Below are 15,673 nucleotides of genomic sequence, written 5' to 3'. Positions count from 1 at the left end.
AATTTTAGTTATTTTATAATGTGATTTAGTTTTGGTAATTTTAATGCATTATTAGTGATGTCTAAATAATAATTATTCATCAGTTTGTAAAGCAAAACGGATGCCTAATCATTGAGTAGATATCAAATATATACAGTGAACCGATGTCTAATATGATATTGTACATCACTTTGGCTAAACAAAACCGATGTTTTAAATACAATCAAACATCAGTTTTAACTGATGTCTAAATTACATTTAGACATCGATATTGTACATCACTGATGTCTAATATGATATTGTACATTACTTTGGCTAAACAAAACCGATGTTTTAAATACAATTAAACATCAGTTTTAACTGATGTCTATATTACATTTAGACATCGATATTTATGAAGAGTAATGATGTTTAAGATATATTTACACATCGGTTTCTTTTCTAAAAATGATGTTTTTGTAGATTGATACTATGTCAGATATATGTTCAAGTACCTCTAACACTATTAATATAGCGATATAAGACTAAAACTCATATTAGTTATAAGCAAAAAAGGATCAATAAATATCAGAAATTATTAAAAATGTGATGTCTAATATGATCTTAGACATTGACCAGAAAATGATGTCTAAGGTGGTGATTTTTAACATCACCCACACATACATCGGTCAAAAAAGTGTTCAGACATCGATCAAAAACCGATGTCTATTAGCCAATTTTCCAATAGTGTGATCTTGATTTTCCTGTGTCCTGTGTTGTTCAAACTCCATTTGATCTTGACTTTCTTGTGTTTCGTGTTCTTCAAATTCCATTTGATCTTGACTTTGTATCCCTGAATATCCCCCTGAGTAGTGTCTGGTGTTTCTTGTGTTGAATTTCATTTTACATAGTTTTTATTCAATTATTAGTATCATATAGGTTGACAAGGATGGTGAAGAATAAATGGAAAATATGCAGACTAATCCAGGAATGGATTAGTCTATCAATTACAATAAATTAAAATATGCAGACTAATTCTCCTACTACACCAGTTGGAACACTTCCTCCTCCACTCATCCTTAATAAATAAATTATACCCCTACTACTGTAAATCATCACTAACTTCTCCGACCAACAAGATTGACGATTTTCATCGATTTATGTCGTAAAAATATGTTTGTATGTATTTGTCTCGTATATAACATTTGATGATTTTCATGATACAAATTGGTGATTTGAGTGATATAAATCAGTGATTGTCATCATGCGATTTAGTGATTGAAGAGTAGATCTGGTGATTTTTTTAATATGTATTATTATCTGTATTCATATATCATGTTCAAATTTCAGATCTGGTGTTTTTATTAAAAATTGGTGGTTGTTATTGGTGATTTTTCAATGATTTTATATTTCATTCATATATATATATATCTCCCCCTATTTCACAGTAATCATTTAATAGACTCCAAACACCAACACCGTTGTCCTGTATTTCAAACTTCGATCATCTTCATCATTTTCCAGTTATAAAAGATAGTGATTTATATAATATAAACAATGATTGAAGGTAGGTTATTATAGGAATCGAAGAATTTAGTGGTAGGTAGTGATGACGGGCGGAGATAGATCGGACATGGTGGTGGGTTGAGGTAGAATTAGTTGTAATGGAGAATAGAGAAGGTGATAGAGATACAACATTTGTGTAGGTGATGATCGAAGTGGTTTGTATAGGTAATTTCATAACTTCCTAAATTTTAGTGATTCTCGTAAGTATAATTAGTGGTTTATCTCCAGAATATATCACATATGGTATTCATACTGATCGTTGAAGGATGTACAAAAGTACAGTGAAGTCAAATTTAAAAAAAAACTCGTTGAATGACAGAAAAAAAATAATTTAAAAATGGAGGGAATTAGGTGGCGTTGTGTGTAACAGGGTGCATGTAAGTTATGTGTAGGGTTGTGTATTTAAAATTCATGTTAGGCTGGATTGTTTCTAATTTTTATTTTAAGGGTGTTTCTATTTGAACAGCCCCCTATATATATATATATATATATATATATATAGGAAGATGGTCAAATAGAAACCAAGCTTATTCTAAAAACTAGAAACCAATAACAACCACTAATTTTATAACTTGACTTGAATCTTCACCACACAAATTTTATCCACTCATTCTCTGTTAGTCCCTTGACAATGTAGAAAGAATTACAGAAGGGGGGTTGAATGGAATTCTTGAACCTTTTTCTTGAAATAAAAATGTTCAACTCAATTATTGATATATTTGTTTTGATTAGCACAATGCGAAATATAAACTCAAATGAATCAAAACACAAGTAATTGAAAACAAGAGTCTTTAAAAACTTTCTGGTGGATTTAAACAATTCCACCAGAGATATATATAATATATCGAGAGGACTCTGTGTGTAGAAATGCTCACAGCTGCTTACAAAATAGAACTGCTGAGAATACAGGAAATGATAAAGATTAAGCTTACAAAGATTTCTCTGTTTTTGTGTTTCTTAACTATCTCAGTTATATTTCTATTTTCTACTCTCTTGGTTTATATAATACCAAGATTACAAAGTCAAAAAGACTGAACAAATATAAAATCTAACAGTCTTAATCTTTGCTGCTTTTCATCCTCTATTACCCAGTTAATGGGCTTCCACAATGTGTTTGTATCCAACTCGACGGCTGTGTGTCAGCTTTCACTGTTCAACTGATGTTTGAATTCTTGATATGATCATCCGTCGACTTTCAGATCATCTGTCGATGACTTAATTGATCATCCGTCGACTGCTATGTTAAACATCCGTTGATAGTCATTTGATCATCCGTCGAAGGCTTTGTTAATCATCCGTCGGTAGCTATTTCGGCACTTGACTTCATTTCACTTATACAGAATTACAAGACATTACTTATGTACAATTAATCAACCTATTCTTCATATCTAGTTAAAGTCAACATGACTTATATGCTACTACAGATTCTATACAAAGGTACATACATCACTGTGCTACAAACTTATTATTACATAAGCTACTCACTCGATGGATAATAAGTTAATCATCCGTCGGGACTATAATGAGTTATTCGTCGGGACTATAATTCTTATCCGTCGAGTGCTACAATATTTCACTAAGTAAAATCTACTTAGATGTTTTGTTTAAGTGATCATCAGGTACATAACATATTCACAACAATCTCCCCCAATTTATGTCTATTGGAATTGTAGCCATAAATTCAGAGATACTTGATGATAACAAAACATCCTAAACATATATCTTTAAAGATAAGTAGATAAAACTGAAAGTGCTTCAATTAAACAAAATGTACAAGGTTTGGCTCACAGTCAGTTCAAGATGCTCCTCTAGCCTGAGCAGGTTTTTCTAGTTTCTTGAAGGTCTGGATCTTCTTCAAAGCTTTCTGTTGTTTTCTTCAATTTGATTCTGGAGCTGCCTGTGGAATTCTAGTTCATCAGATTCTGAGAGATCTAGCATTTCTTGCATCTCCAAGAGAGTCTCATTGCTTGAGATACTCAATTGGTCTTCTAGTCTGAAGAATCTTCTCACACCCTTGTCATCCATGAATTCCATCAGCCAGTAGGGCCTTAGATGCACTCTTCTCCCTGTGTATGGGATGATTAGAGTCTTTAGGAGTGCATCTTTAGCTCTAACAATCCTCAGCTCTTCAATCTTCTTCAATACTAGTCTTCTTGCAGTTACATTGAACCCAAAGTTTTTCTTGAAGGATGAATAGACTTTGATCAACACAGCTTGGCTTTCTTGAAGTATCCTGTGAAGAGGCCACTGAATCTCCCTTCCTCCTTTGTACTTGAACACCAACCTTTCAGGTGGGTTTCTGTATGCATCAATTACCCTTACTTCATCCAGTTCCTCCAGATAAAGGTTTAGATCTGAGAATTCTTTGATGTCACACAAGTAAAAGTAGTCTCCCCTGTTGACCTTGGGTTGAGCTTTAACTACTAACTTGGATTTGAGAGGTGACAGCTTCACTTTCTTGACTGCCCTTGATTTTGTCCTTTTTGGCTTGGTAAGGATTGGCAAGATGAAGTCAGTAATTGGTAATTTATCCCACTCTATTGGCTCATCCTTTGGAACAATAGGCTCTCTATGTATATTCCTGTAGGGGTCCACCACCCTTATGTCTTCAAATACCACAGAGGGCTTTGATGCTTGAGTTTTAGCTGTGTGGATTCCTTAGGAAATTGATCTTCCAAATCCTTGTCAACAACATCCAGTTTCCTTTTTGTTCTTCTAGCCAATTCCTTCTTTCTTGGGGATTTCTTCTGTTCTTCAATCTTCTTCTTTTCAACAGCTTCAGATGGTTGAGAGGGAATTTATTGAGAAGAGTTTACAGCCTGTAGCTTGGCCAAGATGACAATCTGCTCTTTCTTTTGTTTAGATTTCTTAGCATCTAGAGCAGCTTGCTCCTTTTCCTTCTTTAATCTTGCTTTCTCTTCTTTCTTTGCTTGAGCAAATTGTGGATGTCCAGCTACCACACAAATTTCCTTTCCATTTCTGAATATCTTAGCAATTCTCCTTTTTGAGGCTGAATTAGCTGAATCTTTATAGAAGACAATGGATCTTGACAGAAGCTTCTTTTCATCAGGCTTGGGAGTCTCATACACAGTGTCCAAGGGATTCTTCAAAGATGACTTTAGATAATTTGCCCTTGGTTTGAGAATTATTTCAGCCTTTTGTGATTTGATGCAGGAAGATTGTCCTTTCTCCAGATAGTTCATGCTCATCTCATTCACACTGATTGGCTTGATATGAGAGTGATGGATGGCTGACTTAACTGGCTCCTTGACTAGTTCAAACTTTTTCTATATCTCCTCATCAATCTTATCCCAGTTGATTAAACTCAACTTTCCTTTTTCAGCAACTTTCAAATTTGTTGCTGTTGCTTTAATTAGATCTATACCATCTGCAACTGGTGGCTTGGAGATAGTAATTGAAGGTACAATTACTTTGTTGATTTGTACTTGAAGTTTCTCCCCCTCTGTTGATCCTTTTTCCCCCTTACTTGATTCTCTCTCCCCCTTTTTGTTATCATCAAGTTGAGGAGTTAGGCCTTGTGCTTTAGCCAGTTGCATGAGAAGATTTTTCTGAGTCTGTTGATTTTAAAGAAGAATAGCCACTGAATCTTCAATAACTTGAACTCTGTTTTCCATCTTGGCTAGCTTCTTTTCAGAGTCTGATTCTCTCCTCAATCTTAGTAGTAGATCTTGCATGGTACCATATGGCATTACTGAATCCAGCTTCTCAGAGTTATAGGTCTTCAAGTCAGCTATATCTCTTTTCAATTCATCCACACTGAGATTCTATCTTAAGTGCTGGATTTTCATTAGATGTAGAGAGTCTAGGTGAGCTTGAAGAACAGCCTTGGTACCAGCATCTGAAGTTTCCTGAAGAGCCTGTTGAATAGCTATTACTTGTTTGACCAAAGACACCTCAAATTGTCCTGGTGTAGATTCCTTTGCCCATGCCCATTCAGGTAAACTTAAAGCGGAACTTGGGCCTTCAGCTCCCCCTAAGTTCATGCTTCCATCCAAAGAACCAGAGTCATCATCATTAGAATTTACTCCAAATTCTTCAGATGGCTCTCCAGCTTGAGATGGCATCCTGTTAACAGCAGCTTTATCTCTTTGAAGAGATTATGTGGTGTGCACCAAATTCAAAGTATGCTCTACCTCCACATTGCCCTGAGCAGCCAACAATTGATAGGCTGACACAGGATGAGTAAAAGTGTCAGCATCCAAGGAAATGTTATCAATTTCAGCTTTGTAATGTTGCTGAAATTGTCTTCCCTTTTCAGCATCATCCACAATCATTGACTCACTAGCAATGGCTGGATCCACCCTTATGGCTTCTGTACCTGCTTTTCTCTCATTTTCTCTATAGTTTTGCATCAGGGGCTCCCCCTGGCTCACACACACCCTCACACCCTCACCCTCACCTACTAAGGTGGCACTCCCCTCACTTACTTTTGCCATGCTGGAAGAAATAACATGCATATTTTGACTCTCAACCTCTCCTTTTTCTTGGGAGCAACCCAGCCTCTCACTCAAAGCACTCTCCTCTCTCAGTCCTAAGAGTGATTGTATTACCACTAAATCTTCTACACTAGAAATAATTAAAGTTTGAAGTTGTGCAGAGACACTCGACGGATAAGTGATATCCATCGGGTGAGTGGTAAAGCTATCCGACGGATAACTGCTGTTAAGCTTATCCGTCGGGATACAATCACTACTCGATGGATGAGCAATATCCATCGAGAGAGTAGAAATGAATGAGGTGGGAAGAGAAACTATTGTTGACTCTGTGTTGATTGAAGTTATTTGAGGCACAGATGTCACAATAGTATCTGAAAGAATTGGCAAGTGAGCCAACAAATCATCTAAAAGATGATTCTCACTTGCACTAGATTTTGGCTTCCCGAACAGAGTTAAAGAAGGGGAATCAGGAATTGAAGTGTTTATCATATCCACTTCCAGTGAGTTAGTTGGTGAGTTTGGTGTTTCAGTGGCTTCTATTATAAGAGATTTTGGCTGTGACTCCACATTTATTGGAGCCACATCAATCTGAATTTGAGAAGGTGCAGGGACTGTGTCTTTAGCACCAGTTTGCACTGTGTGTGTGCCCTGTGCATCCCCAGTTATTTTGGATTTCTTCTTTCTAGTGTAAGTTTGAGGTGAGCTTGTGTCCCTAACCCTTTTGGCCTGTACTCTTGGATGAGAGCTTTGTTCAATAGTCACATCCTTTTGGGAGGATGCAGCTAGAAGTGAGCTTTTGTCCTTTTTAAGCACTGCAGTTTGTTGAGAAACTGCAGTGTGGCTAGGCTGGGATTCACTCAACTCTCCAACCTTATCCTTGGGGTTTCTTTGATGTTCACCCCTTCCCTCACCTATCTGACCCTCCTTCACACTCCCCTCTTTGGCTTTGGTAGATTTTTCAACTGGTACCTTTTGAGAGATACCAGAGGGGGTTTTCTTTGATTTGGATTTGGAAATTACAGTTGATTTGGCAGCTTTGGTAGGAAACTGTTTGGTCATTATCACAGTTGCCATAGCTATGCCTGAAGTAAAAAAAATAGAGGAGATTGGAATAGTTGAGGTTATGGATGAACTTACCTCACTTACCCGAGGTGTCAACATTACAGGGAAATAGAACATTGGCACATCCCTATGGTGGTTGGCTCTGTTCAAATCTGCAATGATTCTTCTCTCTTGAACCCAACAAGCTAATTTGTTGTTTGGGTTCTCAATTGCAATTTCTTGACAAAGATGGTTAGCCAATAACATAAAAAATCTAGCATAATATATGTTCTTTCCCCTTTTGGCTAACTCACCTAGTTTAAAACCTAACTCATATATGACAAGGTCACTGAAATTGTAAAATTTGTCTGTAACTAGCATGTATAGCATGGAAATGTTCACAGAATCAAAATTACTGATTTTTCCAGAGAAAACTTTAGTTACAACATCACACATAAAACTCCATTCCTTCCTAAGACCTAATCTCCTAATATCACTTAGCTTATTAGTAGGAAGTTCATAATGCATGGAATTAAGCATATTGATCAAATCAGTGTCAGTGTGTGGTGAAGTTACATTATCATCAGGAATCTTGAAACATGCTTTTATCACATCACTATTGATACATAATTCATTACCTTTGATGGTCAGAGTGATGGTTTTGTCAGTAGAGTTGTAAATTGCAGAGGTCCACATCTCTTCTACAACTTCACAAAAGATTGTGGGTGATTCAAGTATAGCAAAACTTAACTTGCAGTTCTTCACGAAGTCCATCATCTTGTGATAGTCTTCAGATTGCTGAATGCCCTTGTTGACCAAAGCAGTGAAGTTATTCTTCTCATAAATGAACCCAGTCTGAGACATAATCTTTACTACAGGTGCCATTGTTAGAGAAGGAAAGCTTGAAGAGAAAGAGTATTTTTGCTTGAGAGAGAATGAAATAAACACAGTTGAATTTGAGAATGATAAAAGAAAACGATTAGAATGAAATAAGCTTTTATACTTTGCTAAAAAACAACGGATAAAAATATTAAAGAGAAGTAAATTACCCAATAGAAATTGCCTAAATTAGCCGTTTTAAAAATAAACTGTAAAAATTCCACTCATTATCCGTCGTGTAATGCTTACAAACTGTAAGTATACTCGATGGATAATGTTCAGGAAATTAACGGTTAAGATTTAGACATTTCGACGGATGAGGATAAACTGTTATCCGTCGAGTTTTAAAAGATTTCAGAAAAATAATTGATTTTTATTTGCACATTGTATATCGACGGATGACTTAACTCGATGGATAATGGTCATCCGTCGAGATGTAAATTTTGACTTAGTCGAAATTTCATTCATGACTAAAAATCAGTTAAATTTCTGGCTACTTTTCAACTTGCAAAATAACTCAGATAGATTCAAGAGTAATTAAGCATACCTAACTCACTTACCAACCTAGAAAAGGTGGATTCATCCAGTGGCTTGGTAAATATGTCTGCAAGTTGCTTCTCACTTGGAACAAAATGTACCTCTACAGTACCATTCATTACATGTTCCCTTATGAAATGGTACTTGATGTCTATGTGCTTTGTCCTTGAATGTTGTACTGGATTTTCAGTGATGGCAATTGCACTTGTGTTATCACAGAAAATAGGAATCCTCTCAACTTGCAGACCATAGTCTAGCAATTGATTTTTCATCCATAAAATCTGTGCACAGCAACTACCAGCAGCAATATATTCAGCTTCAGCTGTAGAAGTAGAAACTGAATTTTGCTTTTTACTGAACCAGCACACAAGCTTGTTTCCTAGAAATTGACAAGTTCATGTTGTGCTTTTTCTGTCAATTCTGTGACCTGCATAGTCTGCATCTGAATAACCAGTTAGATTAAAACCAGAATCTCTAGGATACCAAATGCCAAGTTTTGGTATTCCCTTGAGATATCTGAAAATTCTCTTAATAGCTATTAAGTGAGACTCTCTAGGATCAGCCTGAAATCTAGCACATAAACATGTAGCAAACATTATATCTAGCCTACTAGCTGTTAAGTACAGAAGTGAGCCAACCATGCCTCTATAGCTTGAAATATCCACAGACCTTTCAGTAGTGTTTAGTTCAAGCTTAGTTGCGGTGGCCATGGGAGTTTTTGTAGATATGCAATCCATTAGATCAAACTTCTTTAAAAGATCAAAAATATATTTAGTTTGACTAATGAATATTACATCACTAATTTTCTTAACTTGTAAACCAAGAAAGTAAGTTAGTTCTCCCATCATACTCATTTCATACTTACTTTGCATCAGTTTGGCAAACTTTTTACAATGTTGTCTAGATGAAGAGACCTCAATGTTGTCTTGATGTGTGATTGAGTTTTGATTGCTAGAAACTCTCCCTGAGTTTGTGGATCTTCGATTTGAGAAAGGGGTACTTTCTATAGGTGACCTTCCTTGATTTCCTGCTCCTTTAGATAACCCGACGGATGGTGAATTTTGAGTACCGACGGATGAGGCAGGTTGTCTTCCGACGGATAACACAGATTGACTTCCGACGGATGAAGCATTATGTAACTCAACGGATGTTGAGTTATGTGCTTCATTGGTGGTAGATTTGTCTGCATTATCCTTAGACACTGTTTCTTGATCACTCTCATCATCACTTTCATCACTGACCATCTCAACATTGTCGAATTTGAGGCTCTCATGGTAATCTCCATCTTTTAGTCCTTCAATCTTTTTATCATCAAACAAAACATGTATAGATTCAACAACAATGTTGGTTCTTAGATTGTAGACTCTATATGCTTTACCAACAACATATCCAACAAAAATTCCTTCATATGCTTTAGCATCAAACTTCCCATTTTAATCAATTTGATTTCTCAGAATATAGCATTTACAGCCAAAGACATGAAGAAAGTTTAGAGTTGGCTTCTTGTTCTTGAACAATTGATAAGGTGTCATGCATCTTGCTTGATTAATCAGAGAGATGTTCTGAGTGTGGCATGTAGTGTTTACAGCTTCAGCCCATAAATATGTTGGTAATTTTGATTCTTCAAGCATTGTTCTTGCAGCTTCAATAAGAGATCTATTCTTTATTTCCACTACTCCATTCTGTTGTGGAGTCCTTGCTGCTGAAAACTCATGCAAGATCCCATTTTCCTCACAAAGTGCTCTCATGACATAGTTCTTGAACTCAGTTCCATTGTCACTCCTGATTCTTCTAACTTTGAAATCAGGATGACTGTTAACTTGCCTTATGTGATTGATGATGATTTCACTAGCCTCATCTTTAAACTTTAGGAAATATGTCCAAGAGAACTTTGAGAAATCATCTACAATTACTAGGCAAAATCTTTTCTTTGAAATTAACAATACATTGACTGGTCCAAACAAATCCATGTGAAGGAGTTGCAGAGGCTCTTCAATTGCTGAATCAAGTTTCTTCCTGAATGATGCTTTGATCTGCTTCCCTTTTTGGCAGGCATCACACAGTCCATCCTTTGTAAACTCCACTAGAGGAATGCCTCTAACTAGCTCTTTCTTTACCAACTCATTCATGGTCTTGAAGTTTAAATGGGATAGCTTCTTGTACCATAGCCAACTTTCATCTTGACTTGGTTTACTGAGAAGACAAGTTACAGATTCTGCTTTAGTTGAGTTGAAGTCAGCTAGATACACATTTCCTCTTCTCACACCAGTGAGAACCACTTTGTTGTTTTGATTGTTAGTCACAACACAGGCTTCTTTATTGAAGGTTACTGAGTTGCCTTTATCACAAAGCTAGCTGATACTCAACAGATTGTGTTTGAGACCATCCACTAAGGCAACCTCTTCAATGATGACATTGTCCTTTGAAATCAAGCCATATCCCACAGTATATCCTTTGCTGTCATCTCCAAAAGTAATACTCGGGCCAGCTCTTTCCTTAAACTCTGTGAGCAGGGTAGAATCACCAGTCATGTGTCTTGAACAACCACTATCCAAGTACCAAAGATTCCTTATGTTTCCCTGCACACATCAAAATCAAATCAAGTTGATTTTGGTACCCAAGTTTCCTTGGGTCCTGTCTTGTTAGCTTTCTTCTTCTGTTTCTTAGGTCTTAACTCATTTGACTTAGGAATTTCAGATTCTTCCTTAGTCATTTGGGTTGGACCTTTGAAACCCCTAGATGCAACATAATTATCATGCATGTTATGGCTAACAGGAAATTCCATGCTTGGTGCCAACATGTTATTCCAGTAAGGCATGTTAAATGGCATTTGAGGCATATTGTATGCAGCATAATATGGATTAGGTGCAAATGACATATTAGCAAACTGTGCATTCATATTCTGTGTAGGCATAGCATTAACAGGCATGGGAGGTGTAACGCCCCAAATCCGGGGTCAAGATTTGGTGTTACTAAACCATTATTACATAAAGTAAAGAAATAAATAAATAACCCCTTGAGTCCGGATCTTTTACAGGTCATGGTATGAAACAAGAATCTAACCTTCTACCACTCACTTCAACTATAATACAAGTATATATACCTTTGAACTAATGCTCTTGTCACATTCTTCTAACACCTTCAACCTCTCGCAACGGAAACTTCTCTAACTTCTGCTGTCTATCAAAGCTATTCATTTTAATCCTTATCTGTTTCTGGCAGAAATAAGAATTGACAAAGCAAGAGTGAGCCAAAAATGCCCAGCAAGTATATATTTTGAGTTTCAAGCATTAAAATCAAAGTAAACTTCCAGATAAAATCTCTGAAATATTTTAAAGAACGAAACACGAAATCATTTAAAGGATATACTTCGTTATCTTAAAATCAATTTGATTTGCATTGCTATAAATTACATAGGAAATAATGACATTTTATAAGAGCTTCAGAGATCGCGTGTTTTCAAAATAGCTTATGGTAACACTTCATACTTGAGCAACGAATGCAATAACTATTCATAAAACGACGTTCAAGAAATTCCTAACTATTCAGTATCCATCATTATCGACTAAGTTTCCATAGACTTAGCCTGCTAAACCAGCCTGATAAGGACGGGTTGAATAATTAAGAAGATCCCAATTCATTCAAGATTCTAATTATCACTGAGCAACTAATGATGCAGCAACAATCTGAACTTCGAATTCATTTATAAACACTGTAATTTCCCGAAACTTAATGCTAAGAAAGAATAGCATTAATCCATAATCATAAAATTTTCGAGAGAGAATGCCGTTAATGGCGATCAATAACAAATTAGACTAGATACTAGTTCGCATCTATATTCTGCTGATCAGTCAGAATATAATGCAGATCTATATCTCAATATATAGATCCAGTCGGATATCCAGGAACTACGGCCCATCTCAAAGCACCGGTTATGTTTCGGTCCTTAGGATTAAGTAAAAGTTAATCCCCAAAGTATCACTATCCAGCCCGTGGAGTATTTTGATATTAAATTATTTTGAATTCAAAATATCCCAATTCAGGGTTCACAAATAACCCGAAAGAATGGGTATTTGCTCACGAGAGCAATCGAATTACAGGAACAATAATGAAAGGAACGTGCATAATCAGAGTAATTGCAGCGAAATGTAAAACAGTTAACTATTCTAAACTTAGAATAGGAGCGAATAATATTTGTAGTATTTAAAAGAAAATTTAAGAATACTTGCAGTATTTAAAAGAAAAATCACGAATACTTGCCTCAATAAGCTTTAACCGTTATTACTGGTTGACTTTGGTTCGACTTTGACCTTTCGGCTTTATCGTCCACCTACTATCCTATTCTCGATACGATCCCAACATTCAGACCCTTTGGTTGGAACTTCGTTGATCTCGATGTCTAATCTCTAGATCATTCCTAGTCTGATGTCACGTCTCGGGTCTTCCGTCTAAAACCTACAGGGTTGAAATACCCGAATTCAGATAACTGCTTAAACTAAACATCAAATCGTTATCCTATTCTACCCATACGATTTCATAACCGAATTCATATTTATATGTATTATCGAAATACACATAGCAGTTATGGTTCACATCTTCGAAATTCGGTTCGGTATTTATTTTTAGAAAATACGTATATTCGTCGTTTTGAAAAACAGGGTAATCGATTATTTATAAATTATCTTGTCTCAATCGCAGTCCAGTTCATATAATATAATTGTATATGATTATTCGATGTTTCCAATAATTATAGGTTACGTTCCCAATATTTCGGAATTAATTTCCTGAAAATCGGGCAGCGCCTCCTTCGTTTATCGGCCTACCCGTCGAGATCAAATCGACGTCAATCACAACATAACAACAACCAATCATTCAATTTACAATCCATACGCCAGTCCCAATCACCAATACAATTCAATTATTAATTATTATTATTATCCGTATTTTTATGTTTTTATTCGTAGGACTCAGATTATATCATCATAGTCCACCGTCGGCTCGCCGAGGCTCATTACCGACGGCGGTAAAATTCGCGGGTTCCCGTTTATAACGGGTGTCCAACACGAATCCCACCGATTAATTAAAAATTTCCGCACAACATTATTTATTTTATTCACGAATATCAGTCATGTATTTTCCTGCAAAATAGATAAATTAAAAATTCAATCAAGACACCCGAATAAGGCAACACCAAGTAAATCAAAACAGACTCATCACTACCACGCGTATACACGCGCTGAAACAGGGGGAGGGGGCAGTGACAAAGTCACCGGAAACAGGACAAGGGTGGCGGATCAGATGGAAAACACACAGTAACACACCCACAAAATTCACACACACGCACACGATTTATACACACACACGATTTACGCACACACACAGACACATATATGCAATCGAAGGGAAGCCATCAGGCCTCACCGGAATCAGGCGGTGGCTTGGCCGGAAAAGAGTCGTGGCAGCAGAGAACTCAGGAGAAACATGGCAAAGGAGAGGAGAGAGATGGGGAGAGGAATCGAAAGAGCGAAAAGGGATGAGAGGAAGAAATCGAAGGAGAAAAAGTCGGCTGAGAGATGGGCCGAAAGAGAGAAGAGAGATTTTGGATTGAAATGTAAAAGAACAGGTGTATATCCGTGTATTATACGATAATAGCTCGTGTATATCTCGTTTTAATGACACGTGTTCTGATTGCAGGTCCATTTCGTATTGTTTTTAATCGATTAGCGATACAATATTGCAAATAATTATTAACCCAAATCATTTCAATATAATATTAAAACTCTCGGAATATTCTAAAACTAATAAAATATAATTTTTAAACCATTTCCGAAACACGCAACCTATCTGCATTTAACGATTAAACGCACAAAGGTGCAGGTGAATATAATCTGAAAAATTTCTGAAATAATTTTAAAATTCTTAAAATATTAAAAACTTAATAAAATATGAGTTTTGTAATATTTTTGAAGCATTCTGGAATTTAATATTGAATTTACACTTAAATATAATCAGAAATAATCATCCAAATATTATTATCCATCATCAAATAATTCACCAAATTCACATAAAATCACATAATAATTATTTATTGATAAAAATAAATACATAATATTTCCCGGGCGTTACATTCTTCCCCCCTTAAAAGGATTCTGTCCTCAGAATCATGCTAAGGAACAACTACTGCTACATTTCGAGTATCTAATCAAAACTTCTCAAGACTCACTACATTAATCACGTTTCAACGGTCTCCTACCGTCATCAGATTTATCAGTTGCTCATGCACCCTCTAACTCCATCTTTTATTTCACATATTTGAGGCTAAATTATTTTTCATAGTCATACACACATAAATGCCTTATGGACTCGGTACACTTGTGACAACAAGACCAACTCATTCACAATCGTTTCATCTATTTCACTATTTTAAAGGATTAACTTAATTTGCACTAACCTTTTCTTTCCAATTCTAATAGATCATGTTTATGAAATTGCTATTTTCACTGACTGTCCTACTTTACGTTTCAGGTCTCTTTTTTTTCTTCGATTAGCCTGACCCGTGATCGTTTCCAATCGTATTCGAGAATCCTTAATCAGTCCCTTGCATTTTCTATCCGTTTGCACCCGATATCCTGAGTTCATGACGTCTGATGCTTCGAAATGTTCATCTATTCAAATGCTAAAAAGAAAAATCTCGGCAATTGCATTTACTCACCACTTGGTAGCATAATTCCATTTCTTTTCAATCACTATTAAGTAGCTTCATCAAGCGAGAATCCCCTAATATCTAAAAGAAAGTACATTAATTAGAAACAGAATGAATTAGAATTTTGTTCAAAATCCGGTCTCTTGATATTAATACTCATTTTGTTGTCCTATCAAATTAGATATCAATACGAACTTTGATGCTCACAACGTTTCCTACTGAAGTCAACATCAATCATCTGCATTAATACCACCTTTGATATTCAACAACAAAGTAAGTATCAGCATAACCCAGAAGACGGATCAAAATCTATTCTTCAATTTCTAACTTTTTCAATTCTTTTAACCATTTCTCAACAATCTTAATGGTATTTCCTCTTTTCTTTCTATTTGGAACATCTGTTTCTAAATGGACCTTTCCGGTTTGGTATTTACCCACACACTGGAGCTCATAACCAGAGTTCATATCTTTGAAGCTAAGAATGCAGCTGCTATTTTCCAGTTCTTCGCAAGCATATCTTCAATCGTTCGAC

This window comes from Apium graveolens, chromosome 3, assembly GCF_009905375.1.
Source record: "Apium graveolens cultivar Ventura chromosome 3, ASM990537v1, whole genome shotgun sequence".
In the NCBI taxonomy this organism is placed as follows: domain Eukaryota; kingdom Viridiplantae; phylum Streptophyta; class Magnoliopsida; order Apiales; family Apiaceae; genus Apium; species Apium graveolens.
Note: the sequence above shows the minus strand (reverse complement) of the source record.